Consider the following 25,800-nt stretch of genomic DNA (forward strand, 5'->3'; position numbering starts at 1 on the left):
AAATTGGTTTTTAAAACAGTCAAGAGGAGAAGGTTAACACCCACACTACACCTCAAGCAACACATAGCCCTTCTAAACCCGCACCACCAACACCCACATATAGCAACACTAAACCCACATATGCAGAGGCCTTTAACTGTAACCTGCCCAAGCAACAAAGACCTCTGAAGCTGAAATGCAAACAAACACCAATCACAACCAATGTGTCACATAGTTCACAACACCAGTGTGCCACCCAGCAACAGCCCCTAAGGCAAGACAATGTACCTAACACTTTAGTCATAGGTGACTCTATAGTCCGGCACACTAATGTCCCTCTCACCAGGTTGAATAAGGAGAAAATTACAGTCAGCTGCCTGTCGGGTGCCAGGATCTGCCACATAACGCATGCACTCAAGTCACTCCACAACAAGTACAAATATGACTCTGTCATTGTCCATGTTGGAGTGAATGAGTTGAGACGTACCTCCCTGGACTACATGAAAAGAGACATGGAAGAGCTCTCGGATCATGTGGCCCAGGCAGGTATGACCCTAGCCCTGAGTAGCATCCTGCCTTCACCCAGAATGATACCACAATATAAGGATAAAATGATTGACTTCAACAGTTGGCTAAGCTTATGGTGTCATTCAAAGGGGATCCAGTATCTATCTATCTATGATTGACAGACCATGATGCTTTGCCAGAGATGGTCTGCACCTGTCGCCCCTGGGATTCAGGTTACTGGCTAAGGCTCTTGCCACCCCTATAGTGCCTTTTTTAGGCAAACTTCAAAGGACAAAACCACCACCGTAACAGGTACAAGCATGCAAAATCTGAAGGTAATGCTACTCAATGCTAGAAGTCTAAACCTCAAAATGAACTCTCTCGAGGCACTCCTAAAAATGGAGAACATCGATATCTGTGCAGTAACTGAGACCTGGTTCAAGGCTCCAGAGAGCACCACTGCAATACCAGGCTACAACTCTTACCACACTTTTCGGCCACCAAACCAGGACCGAAACACTAAAGGTGAAGGAGTGTCAATATTCACCAAGGATATTCACACCACCAGGCTAGTTGGCCAACACAATGTGTCTGAAATTCTCCAAGTGCAACTAACACTAGGTAAGACTGCAATCCAAATTGTAGCTTGCTACAGATCCCCCACCATACCCCAAGATTCTCACTACACCTTTCTAAACATACTGGAAAATATTAATATAGAACCAAACACCCTAATACTGGGTGATTTTAACTACCCTGCCATTAACTGGGAAAACTACTCATGTCCCAACACCTTTGCGCAATGGTTCTTGGAATTCATAAATTTCAACGCCCTGGATCAACTAATCCATAGTCCCACCAGGGGCTCCAATATCCTAGACCTGGTCATTACCAACATGGGAAATCAATGCTCCATACCTATGGTCACCACCTCGTTAGACAGGTCTGACCATAAGCTAATCACCCTTAACATCCACATCCCACCCCCCAGTAAAGAAACCACCATAAAAAAAATTCTCCAAAGCCAACTTCATGCTACTCAAGTCAGAAGTGACAAACTTCATGACACCCATGCAGATGGGAACTAAAAGTTCAACTGCTGAATCCTACACTAAGGCACTGTACGAGCACATCCACTCATGCATGAATCGTGCCATCCCAAATAGAACCAAAATGCTCTCATCCAAAAAAGGAAGCCAATCTGGTGGTCCCCTGCCATAAACAAACTTTACAACAAAAGGAAGAAACTTTTGCAGAAAAGAGGAAAATCCCAGGATGCAAAAAACTCCCTTACTAGCCTCAGTAAGAAACTGAGATGCCTCATAAAATCCTCCAAAGCTAGTTACAAAAATAAAATTGCCAAAGATTCCAAAGACAACCACAAAGCATTCTATAACTATGTCCAGAATCTAAATGGCAATGCTCAGATCTGCTCTGAGCTAAAACAGAATGGCATTAAATATACTGATCCGAAGGATATTGCCAATATCCTGGCAGATCAATTCAGTGCCAACATCACCCCCCTCGCACCCCCTAAATGGCCCATCTCAATACCGGAAGACTGCCAAATTCCAGTAATAACGGCCACACAGGTACAAAACGCACTCTCTAAAGCCAAGAATACAGCATCCATGGGACCAGATGACATCCCGGGCTGTGTACTACATGAACTACAATATGAACTGGCACCTCACCTAAGTGTCATGTTTAATCATAGCTCACCTCAGGTTTCGTGCCCACTGAGTGGCGCAGAGCTACAGTTATCCCAATCCACAAGGGGGGATCCACCTTGGATCCCGGAAACTACCGTCCCATCAGTCTGACAAGCCTTATCTGCAAGGCCATGGAGCGTATTATCATGGAACTTATAAACAAAGACATTGGCAACCTTCAAACACTGGACCCCACCCAGTTTGGGTTTGTGAAGGGCCGATCTTGTCTCCTGAACCTGATTGACTTCTTTGAATCAGTCTCAAGAACCATGGACAAGAGTAAGGTGGTCCACACAGCCTATCTAGACCTTGCCAAGGCCTCTGACACCATCCCCCACTCTGGAATCATAGATAAACTTACTAAGTTGGGCATTAATCCCTATGTCACCCAATGAGTTGCTAAATGGCTTACTGATAGAACCCACACTGTAAAAGTAGCCGACTTCAAATCCAGCTCCAGACAAGTGACAAGTGGAGTACCTCAGGGTTCAGTCCTGGGGCCGCTCTTGTTTGGCATCTACTTCTCTGAAGTACAGGTCAACACTAAGGGACTCTGGCTAACAAAGTTTGCAGATGACTGCAAACTGGGAGCCATTATTGAATCCCCAAATGATGTGGATACTCTACAAAAGGGCCTTACAGAAACAGATGCTTGGTGCCAGAGCCATGGGCTCAAGCTCAATGCCAAGAAATGTATTGTTATCCCCTTTGGGAAAAAACATGTATCCATGAATTACCACATAGGTGGCAGTACACTAAACACAGAAAGTGTGATTAGGGACACAGGTGGACAGTGGTCTCACCTTCGATAACCACATCGCCACAACAGTCTGGAAATCCTTCTATGTGGCACACCTCATCACGAAGGGCTTTTCATCCAGAAAAAAGGAGGTCATTGTCCCACTGTATTCATCCCTCATTAGACCCATTATAGAATACAACGCCCCATTTGGTATGTACCTCTCAAGACATCTGCAACAACTGGAAAGGCCTCAGAAATACCTCACTAAAAGAATCACAGGCCTAAAGCAGATGCCCTACGCTGACCGCCTTAAAAAACTCCAGCTATACTCTGTCGCACATCGTCTACTCAGAGGCGATCTCTGCTTATCATACAAGACCATGTCAAACCCAGAGCTGTTGGACATGCTACACTTAAAGAAATCCCAATCCCTCAGAGCTACACGCTCCAGGGATCTAAACCTTGTCATCACAATAAACAAAACATGCTGGAGGGATAGGTTCCTGACCCAGAGACTCCCAGACTCTGGAATAGATTGCCCATACATGTCAAGCAGAGTGCCTCTTTGGATCTCTTCAAGAGGAACCTTGACGATTGGATGGGAGAAAGGAAATTCACCCCAGGGATCACGTCAGTCGCCCTGCTAGACAGGGGTCCAGGAAAGTAAATAATGTGGGAAGAAATAGCCAGGGAATTGTTATGGCTAGGCTTGCATAGGCCCTACGGCTGATAGCCTAGTACCAACCTATGAACCTATGAACCTATGAAAACTGGTCAGGGAGGCTTCAAAGACCTACAGCAACACTGAAGGATCTGCAGGAATTTCTGGCAGGTACTGGTTGTGTACATGTGGGAACAATCTCCCATATTCTCCATGTCTGGACTATGGGATAGGGTTGCAAGACGGAAGCCTTTTCTTACACAGAAAAATATGCAGGCCCAGCAAAAATTTACAAAACAATACATCAAGTCTTCCAAAAGCATGTGGGAAATGTCTTATGGCTTGATGAGACCAAGGCTGAACTTTTTGGCCACAATTCCAAAAGGTACGTTTGGTGCAAACCAAGACTTCACATCACCAAAAGAACACCATCCCCACGGCGAAGCATGGTGGTGGCAGTATCATGCTTTGGGGTTGCTTTTCTTCAGATGGAACTGGGGCTTTATTCAAGGTGGAAGGAATTATGAACAGTTCCAAATACCAGTCACTTTTGGCCCAAAATCTTCAAGTGTCTGCTAGAAAGATGAAGAGGAATTTCACCTTTCAAAATGACAATGACCACAAGCATACATCCAAATCAACAAAAGAATGGCTTCACCAGAAGAAAATTAAAGTTTTGGAATGGTCCAGCCAGAGCCCAGACCTAAATCTAATAGAAAATCTGTGGGGTGACCTGAAGAGGGATGTACACACGAGATACCCTCGCAATTTAACAGATTTGGAGTGCTTTTGCAAGGAAGAGTGGGCAAATATTGCCAAGTCAAGATGTGCCATGCTGATAGACTCCTACCCAAGAAGACTGAATGCTGTAATTAAATCAAAAGGTACTTCAACAAAGTATTAGTTTAAGGGTGTGCACACACAACAAAGTATAAGTTTAAGGGTATGCACACTTATGCAACCAGCGTATTGTATTATTTTTAAAATTTTTATTATATTTTTTCCCCTAATACAGTTGCTTATTTTTCAATTGAATTGTACAGGTTATAGGTCACATTAAAGGAAGGAAAAGTTTTGAAATGATTATTGTGGTTTCATTTTTTATATCACAAAAACCTGGCATTTTAACAAGGGTGTGTAAACTTTTTATATCGACTGTGTGTGTGTGTGTGTGCATGTGCATATGTGTGTGTATGTGTATGTGTGTATGTATATATATATATATATATATATATATATATATATACATACACACATACACACACACACACACACACACATATATATATAGATATATAGATATATATATATATATACACATACATACATACACACATACATACATATATATATATATATATATATATATATATATATATGCACATGCATACATATATATATATATATATATATATATATATATATATATATCTATATATACACACACACACACACACACACACACACACACACACACACACACACACACACACACACACACACACGCACACACACAAACATCTATATCTCTGTGTCCTGTCTCCTTTAGGCTTCTGAATGTTGGCTAAATCTTTATCCACCCTCTTGGAGCTCTTTTTAGGCAATGCCAAATTGACAAATCTACTAACAAAGTAAGTTAAACCAAAGAAAAGTAAAACCCTTCTGAAAGTTCCATGGAGGTCACTGAAAATAAATACAAATAAAATAAAAAAAAAATGGTGTTACTGCCCAATGTTAGGTGCCTAAACAATAAATTCTACACCCTGCAAGCTCTCCTCAATTTGGAGAATATAGTGCTGCGGTAGCGTTGTCGCCTCACAGTAAGATGCTGTCTGGTTCGATTCTCAGCTAGAGCGTCTTCTGCGTGGAGACATGCATGAATGGGCGTACCTTCGTTGAAGGTTGTGCATCAGGGCTGGTAACTCGGCACGTAAAAATCAACTACCAATCACTAGCGGACCGGAGTTCCGCTGTGGCGACCCCTAACCGGGAAAAGCCGAAAGACCCAACAACAACAACAAGACATCTGTGCCGTTACTGAGACATGGTTTAAATGCACAGAAAGTACTCCAGTAATGCAAGGCAACAGTGCTTTCAGCATATTTAAACAATCATCTGCACATACAGGAACAATAGATGGAGGAGCCTCAATCTATATTAGCAACAAGTATACCTCTAGGTTGGTTAAACACAACAATGCCCTGCAGCTTATTCATGTGCAAATCACCACAGACAAAGTACCATACCACATCCTAGCAAGCTATAGGTCACTCTCTATGTCGCATGAATCCCATAGCTCATATCTAGATCTACTGGAGGCAATTACTATTAAACTAAATGCCTTATTCATGGGACACTTACTCCTCTACAGACTGGAAAACATACACTGCCTCAAACTCACAGACACAATGATCCCTGGGCTTTATTAAAACAAATACCCTTGACCAGTTAGTGCATACACACACCCAGCACAGGTTCAAATATACTGGACCTGGTACTCTCCAATATGGAAGAGTGTTGCACACTCTCCAATGTCATATCCTCACTGGTGAAGTCAAACCACAAAGCTGTCTCCTTCAAAAAAAAAATCAAGCTTGATAACTCCATCAAACCATGCAACAGTTAAGAACTATTCCAAAGCAAACTATATCGTATTATGTGATAGTTTGTCAAAATTCAATGCCCTGCTAACCCTGAGTTCACAGCAACCTATACAGAGTTGTTCACAAAGACCTTGTACAGCCATATAAATGGTGTATAGAGGCTGAGGTACCTACTAGAAGTAAGGCTAAAACAAACTCAATATCAGAATCACAATGGTGGAATCCTAACCTTAATAGAATATTTAAAGACAGAAAAAAAGGCACAGTAAGATCAGGAAGAACTACTCCCAAAATGATAAAAGCTCTTAAATTAATTATTCCTTATAATTTCTTATTTAATTTAAGTCCAATGGCTAATTATGAGGTCAAGATAGTCTTATAGTGCCAAACTGGTGGTCAGTGGTGCCATCTAAACAAGCAAAGCGACATAGTGAATTTACTGGCTGACATATTCAGCTCAAACTTCACTCCCCACTCCCCCCGACCTTCACCCATGATACACCAACTACCATAACCCCCCACACTATTAAAAGGGAACTGATCCTTGCTGCACTTGCTAAAGCCAAAAACCGCAGCCTCAATGGTCACCAACAATATCCTAGGATATCTTTCTTTTTTAATTTCTCCATCACCAACAATGTCCTAGAATATCACTTTTTGTTTAATTTCCCCAAGTCTTTTCGGTTTCTATTACCCTGATGGGAACAGACCCCATTCCTAAGTCAAAGTATGATAGAAGTTCATGAAATTATTATTGTTTCAATCTTTGATGTCAGCCAGAAGTGCTCTTTGCAGCACCTGTAATGTGACCAGTAATGACTCCTCCTGCAATTCGTATGGAGTTATATGCATTTGTAAAACAGAGTCCTTGATTAAAATTCAAGGCCACTGAGAACCTTTTTAAACAACATGCAGCCAATTAGTTAAATATGTATAAGTTAATGAAACAGAACTGTGCGAATATAAATGGATAAAATTTTTTCGAGAAGACCATTTTCCTGGACTGAATACAAGTGTTAGTATCAAACCTATTCTGAAGGATAAACACGATGTTATATAAATGCTTTAGTAAGCTAGGCTATGGAAGAACTAAGTTAATATTGCAGTGAATTTCTGTATGTGCGCTTTAAAGTATTTTAATGAGTTAATGAGTTAATTCATTGTTTTAATTAACTGGCTGCATGTTGTTTAAAAAGGTTCTCCGTGACCTTGAGTTTTAAACACTGATGAAGAGTTTTTACTTGAAAGCTTTGTTATTTTACTAAACTTCTTTATCTGAGGTTGTTGGACTTCTTTGTTTTATTTTTTGGACTGTATTTCTGGTGCTTTGAAGTCCTTTAACTGCTTTGGTGATTTATTTTCTCTTTGAGTTATATGTACTGGTAACATATCTAAATACAATTGCAGATTCTTTTTTATAAGACCCGTTGCTCCTACTACTATTAGAACTGTCTGATTATCTTTCTTCCACATTGTTTTCATTTCTGTCTGCAAATCCTGATATTTTATGACTTTGTGTCTCTCTATATCCAAGACACTGTAGTCACTAGGTGTAGAGATTTCAATGATCAATGCTACTTTTGTCTTCTTTTCATAAGTTGGTACTAGGCTATCGGCCCAAGGGCCTAAGTAAGCCTAGCCAACAAGGTTCCCTGGCTTACACCACCCACTAAAGTTATTTTCCTGTGCCCCTGTCAAGCAGAGCCACAGAAGACCACTTCTTCTTCTTCTTTCGGCATTTCCCGGTTAGGGGTCGCTACAGCAGATCACTTGTCCACTCCTGATTGGCAGTGGAGTTTTATGGTGTCGAGTGGCCAGCACGGCACCCAACCTTCCACAGAAGGCACACACATGCACACACTCACACCTAGGGCCAATTTAGAGTGTCCAATCCACCTACAGCTTGTCTTTGGGATGTGGAAGGAAACTGGAGCACCCGGAGGAAACCCACGCGACCGCAGGGAGGACATGCAAACTCTGCACAGAAGGCACCCCAGCCGAGGATCGAACCAGAGAACCTCTTGCTGTGAGGCAGCAACGCTAACCGCTGCACCACTGTGCCCCCCCCCCTAGAGCCACAGAAGACCACTATCTCCTAAATAGCTTGAAGCATGACCTATCTGGACTGCTTAAGCTAATTTTCAACTATACCCTCAAAACAGGCTTTGTACCACAAGAATAGAGGACTGCAATGGTTATTCTGCTTCCTAAGGGTGAAACATCAACCAACCCCAAAAACTACAAACCCATTAACCTGACTAGTTTAACATGCAAAGACATGGAATTAATTATCATGGACATTATTAAGACATACTCAACATTTAGACATTGGACCCAATGCAGTTTGGCTTTGTCAAGAGGAAGTCATGCCTACTAAATCTGGTGGACCTCTTTGACAAGGTCACCAATGGAAAGGATGAGAGGAAAATGGTGCATACCGACTACTTGGACATGGCTAAGGTGTCCAATACAATACCCCACTTGGGTATAGTTGACAGCCTCACTGAACTGGGCATTAACCCCTACATAACTTGCTGGATTGCCAGCTGTCTCACAGGGAGGCCCAAAGTCAGGATTGGTGAGACCAAGAACATTAGAAGAATGGTCACCAGTGGGTTACCTCAGGGCTCTGTGCTGAGACAACTCCTATTTGGCAACTACATCTCAGAGGTAAAGGCTAATGTCAAGGGCCTTTAGCTGACCAAGTCTGCAGTTGACGGCAAACTGGGAGCTATCAGAGTCATTCCCCCCCACAGCAGAAACATCTTACAAGAAGGTCTAAAAAAGACAAATGACTGGTGCCAAAGTCATGGATTAAAACTCAATTCCAAGAAATGCATTATAGTGCCTTTTAGAAAAACAGCCACTCAGGCAGGTTAGTCCCTCAATAAGACACCCCTAAGAGCTGACCCAATAGTCAGGGATCTGGGAACATAATTAGACAGCAATCTGGTCTTTGACCAACATGTGGCCAGGGTTGCAAGAGAATCATTGTATGTTCACCCACATATAAGTAAGCACATAGTATCCAGGTCCAAAAATGTCACACTACCACTGTATTCATCCATTATCAGACCCACAATTGAGTATGACGCTCCCTTTGGCATGTACCTGACTAGACATATGCAACAGTCAGACCACCCACAAAGGTTCCTTATCAGAAGAAACCAAGGTATGAACACAGTGTCCCATACGGATTACCTTAAAGCCCTATCTCTATACTCGGTCTCCTACAGGTTACTAAGAGGCGATCTATGCCTGGCATACAAGGCATTCTCAGATTCAGCTCTGATGGGCATTTTGCACATTAGCCAAACAAATGCTATCAAATCAACTAGATCCAAGGATTTAAATTTTGCTTGCAACATAAATAGGGCACATTGTCGAGACAGATGTGTCTCTCAGAGGATTCCCATGCTCTGGAACAGGCTCCCCATTATGTGAAGCAGAGTCCATCCCTAATCCTACTTAAGCATAACCTTGATCAATAGTTGGGAAATCAGAAATTCACGAAAAAAATACACACTATTGGATCAAAATCCAGAAGCAGCAAAGACTGGATAAGAAAATTTTCTTTACTGAATTCAGGTTCTGGTACCTCGGCTTTCGCCTTCAAATGGAACAATGTTACAAAATGCAAACCAGTTTAAATACACCTTACACAACCAATTAAGCAATGAATCAATCAACCATGTGGGCTAGATTTTACATATCAGATCAATGCAGAAAATATGGATTTTTTGGATGTACATTTTTACGTTAGCACTAAGGGCATTATTGAACATAAACCATTTCATAAAAAGACAGCTGGTAATAACTTTTTGCATGCAAGCAGCATGCACAGCTATTCTTTAATCAAGTCTTTGTGAAAATATGAATATACATTATTTGTAAAAAGTTAATGAGCAGAGGGTATACTGAAAATATTGTTTATTCTAATAGAACTAAAGTAGAAAAAATATTAAATTTGAATGAACAGGGTAATACAGTTAAGAACAGGAGGAATTTTGTGGATAATTCATTTTTGTTCAAGGGGAAAGATTTTGAGGAGATGAACAAAATATTTTTTGTAAATAAATTCTTCTTCAGTTCTGAAGAGGATAGTTTTGAATTTGTGGCCCATTATAATCAGTGATGAATTTTTAGGGAACATTGTTCCACATAACATTGTTTTCTCCCATACAAGATGTAAAAATCTGAAAGAATTATTAAGAAACAAGGGTAAGAAGGAGAGAGCATTTAATGCAGGCTCTTTTGCTTGCAAGAAATGTAAAATTTGTGATAAAATTATCAATTTAGATGGTCAAAGTATTAATGGGGTTATTTACCATGCATTAGATCATTTTGATTGCAACTCTTCAGGGGTAATATATATTATTGGTTGCAGTTGTTTAGAACCAAAATGGTACATAGGGCAAACAAAACGTAAGGTTAAATTAAGAATATTGGAACATCTTGGGGATATTGGGAACAATAGATTAGATGAGACCACTCTGGTTTTAAATTCAGAAATAATTTCAATTTTCAGAATAAACTATTGAACATGGAATCACGGTTTATTGTAAACTATGGAACATTATTTCCCAATGGTATGAATTTAGAAATATAATATATGAAATAATATTTATTCTGTGGAATGCATTATTTATTATTTAGTATTTATTAGATATTGAATTATATATATTATTGTATGTATATTTCTTTAATTAGGAAGTGTTTACTATGATTGATTCATTGCTTAATTGGTTGTGTAAGGTGTATTTAAACTGGTTTGCATTTTGTAACATTGTTCCATTTGAAGGCGAAAGCCGAGGTACCAGAACCTGAATTCAGTAAAGAAAATTTTCTTATCCAGTCTTTGCTGCTTCTTTCGTTTGTTTTTTGTGGAAATCAGAAATTCACCCCAGGTCTGGTCCCCATGTCTTTGATAGACAGAGGCAGACAGTAACTATGCCAAACTAACATACCCCCCTCCCCCACACACAACCTTTAGAAACTTCCTAACTGACATATCCCTCCTTAATAATTGCCCATGATACATAGGGACACAATTAGGTTGGGTTGTGCAGCTAGGCTTATAAAGTCTGTGGTGGTCATTAGGCTTGTATTTACCTATGAACTTATAACCACGATTGGGACAAGCATAATTATACCCTAAACTGACAAAATAGAAGCTCTTAGGACCTGTCCAATTACCATTACCAAATGTCAAATGATAACCTTCCTAGGGCTAGCAGGATACTGTAGAAAAGTTTATGCTCAGCTTTGCTACCACAGTCCCCCCCCCCCCATTCAGACCTTACAAAAGGTAAGGCCTCCCTAACCAGCTCGAGTGGACTGTAGTAGCAAACAAGGATTTTAGCAAACTGTAAAATATTTGTGTGCAGAGATAGTGCTGCCCCTGACTGTGGTAAGCCTGTTAAAGTCTACACAAATGAATTTGAGGTAGAAATAGGAATTATGCATTCTCAGGAACTAGCACCTGATTTTTCTACCTTAACAGAATACTAAGTAGGTCAGAGACAATATAATCTTCCATAGGGGTAGAATGCTTCAAAAGTAATTGGGCATTCACTTCACTGCAATTCTACATATTATGTCATAGTATCAAGTTAATCACTAACCACACACCCTTGCAATTGATACACAAATGTAAGGATTTTATAAACAAGTGGGTTTTGTCCCTGCAGCCCTTAAATTTACTGTTGAGCAAATCACGAGTCATAGGAGTGCTAGTAAAATACATTATCCATTTCTCATCTTGAATTAGATAAAATGGGGGTTCTATGTATGGAGGGGGTGTCATTGTGGAACAGCGAACGTGAAACTGCTATAAAAGTGTGCATGTGTGTGTACATGTATATATAAACCTGCACAGTGAGTACTCCCATAGGAGTGAATGGGTGACTGCAGTGTTTTGACAACAGTTACTTTTTCTCCTACGTTAAAGCTTTACTTGGCAGATTATACTTTTAATCACTTGGTCAAGCAGATTGGGAGCAGTGGACATTTCTGGGGAAGAGTACATGGCTAATTAGCATGTGGCTTCACCCACAACACCACTGGCCACACTGAGGCCTCTGTGGTAGACTGATATATGAACTCCAAAGACTTAGAATATTGCAGGAACCTTCCGAGATTAAGCTTGCTCGTTGTATTAAGCCTTTCTGAATTGGAGGGTTTGTATTTGATTTTTTGCCACAGAATGTGGCCTATTTTCATTGTATCATTTTCCACTTAAAAGTGCACTGAGTCTGACTTCTGTCTCTAGTGTGAGTTCCATGCTACGATACATAAATTAATATTGCATACAAATATGCAGCCTGAAAGCAACAAGTCAGGAAGTTAGTTCCTCACCAGAAGGATCATCTGAAGGAAGACCTTGGAATGTGGAGTATGAGAACCCAGTTGAGATTTACCTAGCTGGAAGTTAGTCCTGAGAGAGTCCTGCAGCCTTGCATTCATTTGTTTGAAACATCCTGTATCCTAGAAGTGGATATGTAGATTTAGAGCCTCAGAAAAAAATAAGCTAAAACACTGTGCATTTTGCCTGGATCTGCAAAGCCAAGTGGGATATGGCTTTGGTTTTCTTTACACCTGTGAAAATAAACCAGTATTTTAATATAGGTCATTTTTCTGTGTCGTCTTGGACTTAGACTAGTGATCTGCACTGGCAGGTGGCCAGAGACTTGCCAGTTTTCAGTTTTTTGTAGTGATTTTGCGAAGTGCAACCTTGACTGCTTAATTCACTATTGCAATATGTCTGTTCTCCTTCTGGCAAGGTTAATGAGTGACCACAAACATGTAGGAATTATTAAACAAAAATGTGGAATGTTATGTAGGGACTGACCAGAGGCTGTTGCAACTACTGAAGCAGCTAGATTTTCTCATCAGTATTGCTCTTAACTCCAGGACTGTGCTGCCTATGACAATGCTAACTAAGTAACGTTATGCCATCAGAGAGAACTGTGTCCAAGCAGACTAGGCAAAAATCATGTCATTCCAACTAACAGGTGCAACAATGAAAATGGACATGGAACAAACTGATTGCTTAAACTATGACTAAGTTAATAAACAACATTTGGTCAGAAATGGTGTAACTCCTGAAGTACAAGTAATACAATTTTATAACTGGCCCTTTAATGTTGATAAACTAATGCCTGATCGCAACATAAAAGCAAAAATGTTAGAAATGTCATCCGTATGCAGGTTTAAATAAGCTTTGCTTAACAATTTTATTTATTTTATTTATTTTACATTTGTTAACCGGGATGGTCCGACTGGATACATGTCCTTTTTCAGCAGAGGCCCGGGGAGAAAAGCTCCAACAGAGTTACATTGATAATTAGGTACAGTAAATGAGCTGAAAGAACTTAACAAAAACATAGGCTATTTACATACAAGTACAAGACTGCCATTACTATTTCTGAGATTACTACAAATGTAACATTAATAACATATCAGCAAGGACGGTAGGCAGTATAATGACATAGAGTTAGACAGGATACATATTTCTTTATCACAGTATACAAAGTACTTATCATCTTAGCTAGTTGTTTATGTTTTAGTTAATGGCACAGAGCTAGTCTGGGTTTGAGCAAGGACATAGCCAGTGTGACTTGAAGTGGAGTTTTAGACTATTTTTGAATTGACTTAGAGAAGTTGCAAGCGTGATGTTATTTGGGAGAGAGTTCCATATTTTACCAGTGGTGTTGGCAAATAGCGTCACCACCTAGGTTGAGAGATTTAGTTGTTTGGACAAGGAGTCTGTTTGCTGAGCGAAGGCAGCTTAGATTGGAGTAGGGAGTCATTAAGTTTTTTAGTGCTGGGGTATTCTCAGGTTGTTTAAGGATTTTGTAGGCCTCTATGAGTTGGGACTGGTGAAGAAGGTATGGGAATTCTATCCATCCAAGCTTTTTCAGGTTAGTACAGTGGTGTGTTCTGTAGGGTAGGCCTGTAACGAACCTGGCAATGTGATTATAGCAGGATGACAGCTTGGCCAGATCAGATTTGTTAAGGTGAGTGAGGACAGGAGAGGCATATAGTAGGGTAGAGAGAAGGTGTGAACGGGCTGTGGCTGCCCTGGCATTCGGGGTAAGGAAGGCTTTAATTCTATATAGGGTCCCAAGTTTCTTGTTGACTGACTTAATGGCTTGGTTGATATGTATATCAAATCTGAGTTTATTGTCAATGTTTAAGGTGTCTGGGGAGATGATGGTACCATTATTGGATTTTATAGTGAAGTTTTCAGTCGGAGATCTATTGGTTGGGTAGAAGAGAAGTAACTTGGTTTTGTTTGGATTTAAGATCAGGAGATGGTTGGCAAGCCAGTTTTCGACTTTGGTGAAGCTATGTTGGGTGGTAGTTAGTAGATTTGCAAGAGAGGCATTGGAACATATTATAGTCGAGTCATCTGCATATTGAATGCAGGTGGCTTCAGGGATGACTGTTTGGATGTCGTTTATGAAGACTGAAAAGAGGAGAGGTCCTAATATGGAACCTTGAGGAACTCCTATGGTATTTGGTAGTAGGCAGGAGAGCTTGTTTTGCCACATTACTGCTTGTTGTCTCCCAGTGAGGTAAGCTTGAAACCAGTCAAGGGCTGGAGTATCTATATACAGGGTTTTAAAGTATATAGAAGTAACTGATGGTTTACCATATCGAAGGCTTTCGATAGGTCCAGGAAGAGAGCGGAGGATATTTTTTATTATTCGGTTAAGATTAATGTTTTCAGTAAAAGAGAGGAGGGCAGTGGTTGTACTATGATGGGGTCTGAATCCATGTTGAGAGTCTGTGAGTAGTTTATTTTGGGTTAGATAGAGCATTAGTTGGTTGTGCATGCACTTTTCCATAATTTTGGCAAGTGGTGATAGTATGGCTATAGGTCTATAGTTGGATAGTTCTGTGGATGAACCTCCTTTGTGGAGTGGAATAACATAGGATATTTTCCAAATTGAGGGGATTGAGGCCTCGGTTATGGTTCTGTTAATTAGGATTGAGATAGGGTAGGCTACGACATCTGCAGCAATTTGCAGGTATTCAGCCGGCAGAAGATCAGCTGAAAGGGTGGTTGGCTTCAGTTTTTTCAAAAGGGATCTGATAAAGGATGTGGACACTGGCTGGAAGTTAAAAGAGAGTGGTGAGTCGGGTATAGTGTTTATAGAAGTGTGGGGAGGAGAAAGTTGGTTAGCTAATGACTGGATGGTTTCTGTGAAGAAAGTATTGAATGAATTGGCTATATCTTCTTGGCTCTTGTCAGATAATGTTCCTGGGGTCGGAGTAGTGGATTTGCCTGGTTGGAGAAGTTTATTTATGCCTGCCCAGTACTTTTGAGGGTTATTCTGATGTTTATGTTGCAGATTGTAGAAGTAATTTTTCTTATCTAGTATGATGGCTTTTTAGTCTCATTTCTAAGTTGTTGGAATTTGATACGATCTAGGGGTAGTTTGGTAGTGCGCCATTTATCCCACGCTTTGTCTCTAGTTGTTATTTTGGTTTTGGTGTCTGTTGTTAGCCAGGGTGCTAGTTGAGTTTTAACTCTTATTGAGCGTTTAGGGGCATGCAAGTCAAGTATAGTAAGGAATGAATTGTTAAATGATGACACTGCCTCATCAAGGGGAAGGAACTTTAGTTTTGTCCAGTTACATGATTTGAGTTCAAGTTGAAATTTAGTTGGGTCAAAGTTTTTCTTGGATCTGATAGACCTATAAATAGGTAAGCTTGTACAATTAATTTTCTTTCATGATGTATGTGATCAGGTGATCACTAAGATCATTAGGGAGAGTTCCAGACATATAGTTCTGGGGATGACTGTTGGTGAGTATCCAGTCTAGTATACTCTCTTTTTGGTTATTGTTACCTGTACGTGTGGTAGATGATATTATCTGAGAGAATCCAGTCCCAGTTTTTGGTCCTATGAGTGGGGTAAATAGTCTGATAGTGTAAGTAAGCAGATTGGAGTACAGGCTTGAAATTCAACATAAACATATACAGTTGTAAAATGTCTAATACAATTCAACATAAATAGGCATTTACAGTTGTAAAACACTTACTGGAGAGCTACTGAGCCTTCATGGGGCCTGTAGCAGAGTGGATTGTAGTTTTACAAATGGTGCCTGCCACAGGTAATATTTATTAACTCTGGGATTGTCTTAAGGTAATAAACAGGGAAGGGGAGGGGAGAACAAGGGTGTGAGCAGGCAGTTCTTTGTACTGCTGCTAATGAGCCAAAGCAAGACAAGTATGTGTTAAGAACAATTACAATTGACCAAGGACTGCTCTGAAACTGTAAGTCTTGTCTTAATTTCTCAGATGGAATACCAGGATAACCTTGTATCAGTAGGCTACTGTGGTATAGTTTAAATAAACACACAGTATTGATCAGTTATTGATACTATTTGCTAACAAAAGGGAATAAGAGAAAGTGGAAGATGTGTGTGTGTGTGGTGGTGGTGGTGGAGGGGGGGGGGCTGCTTACAGCCAAAGCACAGTGCTCTCCAGGGGAAAATGAAGATTGGCTCAAACAGTTAGACACATACTCAAAGTTAACTGTAGCTGTTTGCAGACAGTTCAGACCTGGACTGCACTTTTCTTATAGGAATGTTAAAGGTGGTACCGGAGTTGAATACTTAAGAGTGGTGTTAGGTTTAAAGTTAACTTAGCTGTTTGCAGACAGTTCAGACCCGGACTGAACTTTTCTTATAGGAATGTTAAAGGTGGTTCCGGAGTTGAATACTTAAGAGTGGTGTTAGGTTCAAAGTTAACTGTAGCTGTTTGCAGACAGTTCAGACCCGGACTGCACTTTTCTTATAGGAATGTTAAAGGGGGTACCGTTTAAGAAAATAGGTACTGTAAAGTAATCCCCAATACCGGTCATAAAAGCACCATTTCAGCATATTGCTATGGACACTCTGGGGCTAGCAATGGGTATATGTACATATTAGTCAAAACTGACTAATATTGACTATGCTATGGAATTTCCAGAAGCAGTTTATGCAAAACTATTGCCAGGGAAGTGGTATTGTTATTTTTCCATAGATGTGTATCCCAAAAAAATAATTACTGGCAAAGACACTCCTCCCTTGATGTCTATCATGAAGCTTCAGTTAGGTCAGTGCTTTACAATTAAAGTGTCTGAGGTGTCAATCTACTATCACTGACTGATGGGTTAACACAATGGTTTAATAAAGCACTGAAATCCATGCTATGGAAAATGAACAATGCTGAGGGAAAAATATGGGACTAGTTTTTACCCAACTTAGTGTTTGTAATCAGAAAGGTGTCACGGGCTTCAGATGGGCTTACCCGTTTGAACTTCTGTGCTGCTGGCATCCAAGAGGGCTACTTGATATTGCTAAGGAAACTTGGGAAAGGAAAATCCACCATTTAAAAGAATGCTGGAATAATGTGTTAGTTTCCATGTTATATTAATAGTTCATAGGTAAGTACTAAGCTAACTGCCCTTGCAGGACATTTTTACTTAGTTAATTTCCCTTTTCGTGCTAGAATTAACCTACACCATTTGGAGTTAGACTTGCCTTAACCATCCCATGGTCAATGATTACATATCACATGTAACAAGAATAACTGGGATCACACCACAAACAATCTGAAGGAGCCCATGCATGGGATAAAACATTTAGGAGCTGCATCTGCAAGATATAACTGTCCCTCCAACTGCTGATATTCCAGAAGAGGATTAGATGTCTATACCAAATGTTTCTGATACCATGTGACTTGCTAAAGTGGAGTAAATCCATCAATAATGGGTTGTAATGTCTTCCCTTGCCCACTTTCATAGGTTCATAGGTGTGTACTAGGCTAATGGCCCTGAAGCCTGTACAAGCCTAGCCCACAGAAGTGCCCTGGCATCATGCCTTCCGACATTAGTTCCCAGTGCCTCTGTTGAGCAGAGCCACTGGAGTGATCCCAGGGGTGAATTTTCTATTTCCCATCCACTCAAATTTTCTCCTAAAGAGGGACAGTGAGGTGCTCTGTTTGACGTGTATAGGAAGTCTATCCCAGAGTATGGGCAGTCTCTGGGTGAGGAACCTGTTCCCTCTATCATGTTCTGTTGATTGTGGTAATGAGGTTGAGGTCTCTGGAGTGTGTGGTGTGGAGAGATTGGAATTTCTTTAGATGTAGCATTTCCAACAGAGCTGTGTCAGACATGGCTTTCTAAGTGAAGCAGAGATCGCCTCTAAGTAGGCAGACAGAGAATAGATGGAGTCTTTTGAGTCTGTCTGTGTAGGTCACGTGTTTAATGCCTAGGATCCTCCTTGTGAGGTACTTCTGTGGCCTCTCCAGCTGTTGAAGGTGTTTAGTGAGGTACATGCCAAATGGGGTATTATACTCGATGATTGGCCTAATGAGGGAAGAGTAGAGAGAGACGATGACCTCCTTCTTCCTGGATGCAAAACCCTTGGTAATGTGATGTGCCACATACAAGGATTTTCTGACCACAGTGGCAATGTGGTGGTCGAAGGAGAGGTTGCTGTCAGCCTGCATCCCCATACCTCTTATAATGCCTTCAGTGCTCAGTGGGCTCCCATCGATGTGGTAATTAGTAGAAACTCAGTTTTTACCAAAGTGGATGACGACACATTTTTTGGCATTAAGCTTAAGGCCATGGTTTTGACACCAGTCACTGGTCTCAGTGAGGCCTTTCTGTAGGATGTCTGCATCACTTGGGGAGTTAATAATGGCTCCCAACTTGTAGTCGTCTGTGAACTTGGTCAGCCAGAGTCCCTTTGTGTTAGCCTGGGCTTCTGAGAAGTAGATGCTAAACAGGAGATGACCCAGAACTGATCCCTGTGGGACTCCACTCGTGACTGGCCGGCAGTCTGACTTGGAGTCCGCTACTTTCACACTGTGTGTTCTGTGAGCCAATTTATAACCCACCTAGTGATATAGGGGTCAATGCCTAATTTGGTGAGTTTATCAATAATCTCGCGTGAGGAATGGTATCAAAGGCCTTGGCCAGATCGAGATAGGCTGTACCTTCATCCACAGCCTGGTGACTGACTCAAAGAAGTCAACCAGGTTGAGCAGGCATGATCTCCCTTTCACAAAGCCAAATTGCATGAAGTCTAGAGTTCGGAGATTTCCTGTATCTTTGGTAATCAGGTCCATGATGATGTGCTCCATAGCTTTACATATCAGACTTGTCAGGCTAATGGAGCGATAATTCCCAGGGTCTGTAGTCGCTCCCCCTTTGCAGAGAGAGAGATAGCTGTAGCAGTGCACCATTCGGTAGGAACAAAGCATGAGGTGAGGCTGTGACTGAACAGGGCACACAGATGTGGTACCAGTTCGCTTTGTAGTTCATGTAGAACACAGCCAGGGATATTATCAGGTCCCATGGAAGCTGTATTCTTGGCCTTGGGCAATGCAGCTTTAACCTGTGCTGCATTAATGCTGGGTGCCTGCCATTCTTCCGGTATTGTCATGGGTCCTTTAGGGGGCAAGAGAGGTGTAAAGTTGGCACTAAATCTGTCAGCCAGTATGTTGCCAATATCTGTTGGCTCAGTAAAGGAGGTACCATTGCGCAGTAACTCAGAGCAAATCTGGGTATTGCCATGGAGGTTCTTGATATAACTATAGAAGGCTTTGTGACTGTTTTTAGTGTCTGCCACAATTCTGCCTTCATAGCTGGCTTTGGAGGATTTGATGAGGGAGCTCAACTTTTTGTTGAGGCTAATAAAGGAGTTTTTCCAGTCTTGGGACTTCACCTTTTTCTGCAACAGTTTCTTCTTACTGTTGTAGAGTTTATTAATGACAGGGGACCACCAGACTGGCTTCCTTTTTTTGGAGGAGAATGTCTTGATTCTGTTGGATATGGCTGGTTCCATGCATTTATGGACATATTTGTACAGTGCAGTGGTGTATGATTCAGCAGTCATGCAGATATTTTCCATTGGCATGGGTGCCATGAAGTTAGCCACCTCTGTTTTTAGGAGCCCAAAGTCAGCTTTGAAGAAGTTTTTCAAAGTGGTTACTTTTGCGGGGGGTGTGGGTGAGATGTGGAATTCCATGGTGATTAGTTTCAATATGATGCTGTATTAAATTGTTTATGCAATTAAATTTTAATCAACATTCATAGTTTAATTAATGTGTAGAAATACAGTAACCTCCCTCCTACAAAACTACAAATTGAGCCATACCACTCGAATCATTGAAGCCATAACAGACCTTCTCACTTACTCCAGTGCCAACATCTACAATTAAAAAACACCTATGCACCTTTAAGATAACTACTACTACACCTGATCAATGTCCATCTGAATACCTCAAAATCACTGCAAATCGCCTTGCATATTCTGTATTGATTCTAATAAACTGCTCTACCCAGTGTGTCCTCACCTTGTGGAAAAAATCCTATACAATACCCCCCCATACAGACAGATCATCAACCAAGCTCACCAACTCCAGACCAGTCACCACACCATTCTCTCATCCTTATCCAAATTCTTGGAAAGATATATTCACTCTCAATTTACTACACATATTAATTCTCATAATCTCCTCTCTCCCTCACATCATGGTACAGCCACTGCCCTTTTAAAGCTCACATATATAATAAATCACAATAGAAATGCAGGTCTTCTGACCTCATACTTATTTCTGAATCAGTTCAAGGCATTCAACGCAGTCAATCAAATTCTACCAACTAAAATCTCTTCCTATGGTTTATCAACCCCCCTTAACTGTTTCTTAGTTCATATGTTCCTAGGTAACTACTGGGCTAGCTGCCTTTGTGGGCCATTTTAAGCCAAGGTAATTTCTCTATCAATGCTGAGAATTAAACAGTGTACCTTGTATCTGTGTGGTAAACACAACTTTACCATTATAGAAACCCTCAACCCAAGTTATGTCACTAAGCAGTGAAATAACAAGATGATTTCTACTCTTTCCTTCCTATATCCATCTGAATCCCACAAGGATTCATCCTAGGATCACTACTGTTTAACTTATTTATCACTAACCTTAACAGAGTAGCCAGAGAGACTACCACAGTACAATAAGCTGATGTCTCCACTTTAATATGTGTTGCTAGGATACTACAGCAGCTCCAAACACTTAACCAGAAATCTTTCTCTTGGCTTGATAACTCCAGTCCTCCAAAATCAAAAATGTAAACTACTACTGCTCACAATTTACTGTCACCCAACAGGACCAATGCAGAACTAGTGTCCTACACCAAACAGATGACCTCTTGAAATTTGATCTCTACCTTCAGCAAGCCATAAAGAAAACTTACCAAAAGCTAAGCTCTATCTATATAGTAAAACACTACCTTTACTGACTCGGTTAAACAAAGCCTAGCCACTTTTCTTCTCCCACCCTGTTATATGCCTCTCCTATCCTAACCAGTATCAACTTCTACCAAGCTACAATATATTAGGGTCTATATTACATGAACGAGCGATCAAAATGTCGAGTACAAGATACTTGACATACTTTGATCGACCATTCATGTAATTGGAACCTCCAAATGTTGACATTTGGAGTTCCGAAATGTTTTGGTCGGCATTCCTGGTGAGTGTAGCGTGTGATGTGAACACACTACACTGTCAGGAATGGCTTCATAAGAGGCTACTTTATTTAAAATACCAACTCTGAGATCGCTGTACACTGGGGAAAGGCCAATTTCCCAGTAATCGCTTGCACGATTACTGGGAAATTGCCCTTTCCCCAATGTACAGCAATCTCGGAGTTGGTACATTTAGTTAGGGGGGAGTGAGGGGGCAAAGCCCCCCACTTTGTCTTAAAAGTATGTGTGTTTGTGGAGGTGTTCGAGTGTTTGAGTGATGTGAGTGTGTAGGGGTTTGTATGAATTGGTTGTATGTGTGTGAGTTGTATGTTTGGAGTGGGACAAACAAAATCTTTCGATTTTGCTTTTTACAGTGTTTTTGGGTTTCGATGACATGATCGAGCGATCAAAGTATGTCGAGCATGTTGTACTCAGCATTTTGATCGCTTGGTCATGTAATATAGACCCATATATTAGCCAAATTCACAACCAACCAACAATATAGATCACATCACTGACCGTCTCAAAAACAACTAAATTGGTTCAAACTAAATAATTCTTTATTGAACTCATAACAACTTACAACCTTCAAACTACTGCGCAGCCCTAAAAAAGTCCCATCTCTTCACTCCATGATGCAACCTGACACTAATAAGAGACTTCTATGCTGCACTGACAAATTATTACTCTCCATAACTAAACCTAACAACAACGCTGGATTCTTCCTGAATTCACACTGCACTGCTAATAGCTGTAATACCATCCCTCTCCACTTAAGAACAGTCTGTGTCCTGAACGACTAAATGTCAACTAAAGCAACACCTTAAAGCAACACCTGATAGAGAAATGGCTGTACACCTGCACCACCCCTGGTTAAACTGGAACTAATACAGCTATAAGAATTTACACCATAACACTCTACTGTCCGGTTTGATTCTCAGCTAGAGCGTCTCCTGTGTGGAGACATGCGTGAATGGGCGTGCCTTCGTTGAATGTTGTGCGTCAGGCCTGGCAAGCCGGTACGTAAAAATCAACTACCAATCATTAGCGGACCAGAGTTCCGCTGTGGCGACCCCTAACCCGGAAAAGCCAAAAGACACAAACAAACAAACAAAACACTCTACTGCACAAAACTTAATGCACTATTATCACAGCTATACCTTCTCTGTCAACTCATCTTCTTTAGCTTCCTTGCAATTTCCTCCTCTCCTTTATTTCTTTTGACTGCTCTAACTCTGTCTAATCTTCCTTCAGCCTAGATTTTAAACAAGTACTTTTAGTAAAAAATATTCATATGTAATGTAATATACGACAACCTATGCATACTGATGATATTGCATTGCATATACCTCTGTGTATTACAAAAAAAAATTCATATACAACCCAAGTAACAATTGCTTTTAATCGAAACTGTCTGCAATTGATGCAATTGATATCAAGGATGTCCGATTAAATGAACTATTGCTCATGAATGAGACTGACTGTAAATGATGAAACCGTGCAAATAAACGTTTCTCCCTGGGCCTCTGTTGAAAAAAGGCACTGCTTAGTAGGAGTTTACTGGTAGCCAAGTGGCAATAAATAATTAAAAAATAAATAAAGGTGGTCATAGGAATGCTAATATACATATCATTGATAAAGATGATGAAAGTATAGGCCCAAGTATTGATCCTTTTGGAACTCCTGTTAGTGAGTCAGAATTCTGAAAGAGTTTGTGACCATGTGACAGTATGAAACAAATTAAAAAGGTATGCTTTAATCCAGGTTAAGGCTTTGGGATTAAGATACATTTTAGCTGATCTTTGGACAGGACAGTATGAGCTAGTACTGAATGTCTTTGAAAGTCCAGGAACAGGGCTGTAGTATGAAGACCATTGCTTTTAAAGTGGTTAGTATTATTTAGGATGGATAGCAGTGCAGTTTCAGTGCTGTAGCTTGCCCAAAAATCCATACTTGGTGGGTGATGGAGGTTGTTTTTGAGAGGCGGTGTAATAGTTGCTTTTGTATACATTTTTCAAGTATTGTTGAAAGGGCTTTTAAAATAACTCTAGGCATATAGTAAGGGATTGTGTTGACTCCTTCCCTTGTGAATTGGTCTTCTGTTTTTTTTTTGTTTGTTTGTTTGTTTTTCATGAAGACTGAGAGAGTAGGGTTCAGAAATGGATTTGTGAAAAAATAAAGTAAAAGAATATACAAGCATGCCAGAGATAATCTGAAGGGAAGGAGATTAGGAGTAAAAGAGTTAGGTTTTAGTTGGGATAATTTGTGTCAAATAACTCTAGGCATATAGTAAGGGATTGTGTTGATTTTTTGTTTGTTTGTTTGTTTTTCATGAAGACTGAGAGAGTAGGGTTCAGAAATGGATTTGTGAAAAAATAAAGTAAAAGAATATACAAGCATGCCAGAGATAATCTGAAGGGAAGGAGATTAGGAGTAAAAGAGTTAGGTTTTAGTTGGGATAATTTGTGTCTTTTGGCTTTTCCCGGTTAGGGGTCGCCACAGTGGAACTCCGGTCCGCTAATGATTGGCAGTAGATTTTTACGTGCCGAGTTGCCAGCCCTGATGCACAACCTTCAATGAAGGTACGCCCATTCACGCATGTCTCCACACAGAAGACACTCTAGCTAAGAATCAAACAGGACAACGTCTTACTGTGAGGCGACAACGCTACCGCAGCACCACCACTGCAGTCATTTAGTTGGGATAATACTTTCTATAATAATGTGAACAGAGTATTACGCAGCTCACAATTACTGGCAGAGGGTCTCCTTCAATGCTAGCCATTTCCTTTTTCTGCGCACACTGACTGGCTCCACTGCTTGCTTTATCAAAGCTCGATTCATTTCCCTCTCACCATGTTTCCCCTGGCTATTTCCAAGTGTGCTTCCTTATATAATCTGATTTTTTTCTACATCACTTCCAACAATAAAACCTTGGTTTGCCTAGTCTCTCTCTGAGTTCAATCATGCTAGGCAAAAATAAGACTCCTAAGTGAGCTCTTCAGGGTGTAGAAGGACTGACATATTGTCAGTAAGGATACGGATATTAGTAAAAGGCTAAAGATGCTACTGCTGTCAGGATCCTGGTGTTACATTCATGTGCCGGAAGGCTGTTTGAGAGTCGCTGCCACTGGCCACTGTGTTTGTTCAGACAAAGTTATAGACAGCATCAGCAACATAAAATCAGTAATCCACACGCAAATAAAACTACTGTTTTAGCATGTAAAAGCAAAGAGTTGGGGGGGGGGTTAATACAACCAAATACAGAGGCACCAGTAGTAAAGCAGACACTGCATATGTGTGCCTTTAGAAAGGGGCAGCCTTTCTGTATGTGCCTCTAACAGCTTAATGGTAGGAAGCAGGGCTGCTTTTGTTGTGCTTCATAGTCAGCAAAGGGAAAACTTCTGGGTCAAAGCAGTGGATTATACTAGAAAACAAAGTAATAAAAAAAAGAGGAAAATTAGGGTAGGTAGACTTTCAAGAGACTATGTTCAGATTAAATGAATGACAAACAGCCAGCGATTATTAAAGCAGCCACATAGTTTGCATTTCAAATAATATGAACAGTGATTAGTTGAATCTCTCTCAACCTCTTAGCACAATAACTCTACATACAACTTAAAATAATTGGGTTGCAAAGTCCCAAAAATAGAGACAGATTTTAAATATTGCTCTTACAAAGTTATAATGATTCTGGAATAACAGGATTTGTGTTAGCGTGCATTTTCTGAATAATATGAAGTCTGAAACTTAAATGTAGGTCATTACTTAGTAACTTCAGTCCTCTGTGTTGTGCCAGAAAACCACAACTTTTATGAGGAAAAGACCAAAAGTACAAGGCAAAATCTGGACCATTGAGAGGTATGATTACTTTTGACCCTAATAGCAAGTTATTCAATGCAGTTAAAGTGCATAATATTTACTGAAAAACAGATGATAATGCTAAGTGACATAGTATATTAACAGACTTTAAGAAGGTAGGAAGAACAATGAAAAAATATTAAGTTTCATTAACTACCTTCATACACTTCACTTATGTTGCCCCAAATTTCAAACAACTGAAGT

The 25,800-nt window shown here is 40.4% G+C and overlaps 1 protein-coding gene across 1 annotated transcript in view; it reads right to left on the reverse strand.

The window, feature by feature from the left end:
* Window positions 1-25,800, reverse strand: part of LOC122789363 (tyrosine-protein phosphatase non-receptor type 13-like) — a 2,815,362-nt gene that overhangs the window by 1,287,043 nt on the left and 1,502,519 nt on the right. The gene's annotated exons all lie outside the window — the stretch shown is intronic.

The sequence above is a fragment of the Protopterus annectens genome, chromosome 14.part0, assembly GCF_019279795.1.
Source record: "Protopterus annectens isolate FY-2018-M chromosome 14.part0, PAN1.0, whole genome shotgun sequence".
In the NCBI taxonomy this organism is placed as follows: Eukaryota; Metazoa; Chordata; order Ceratodontiformes; family Protopteridae; genus Protopterus; species Protopterus annectens.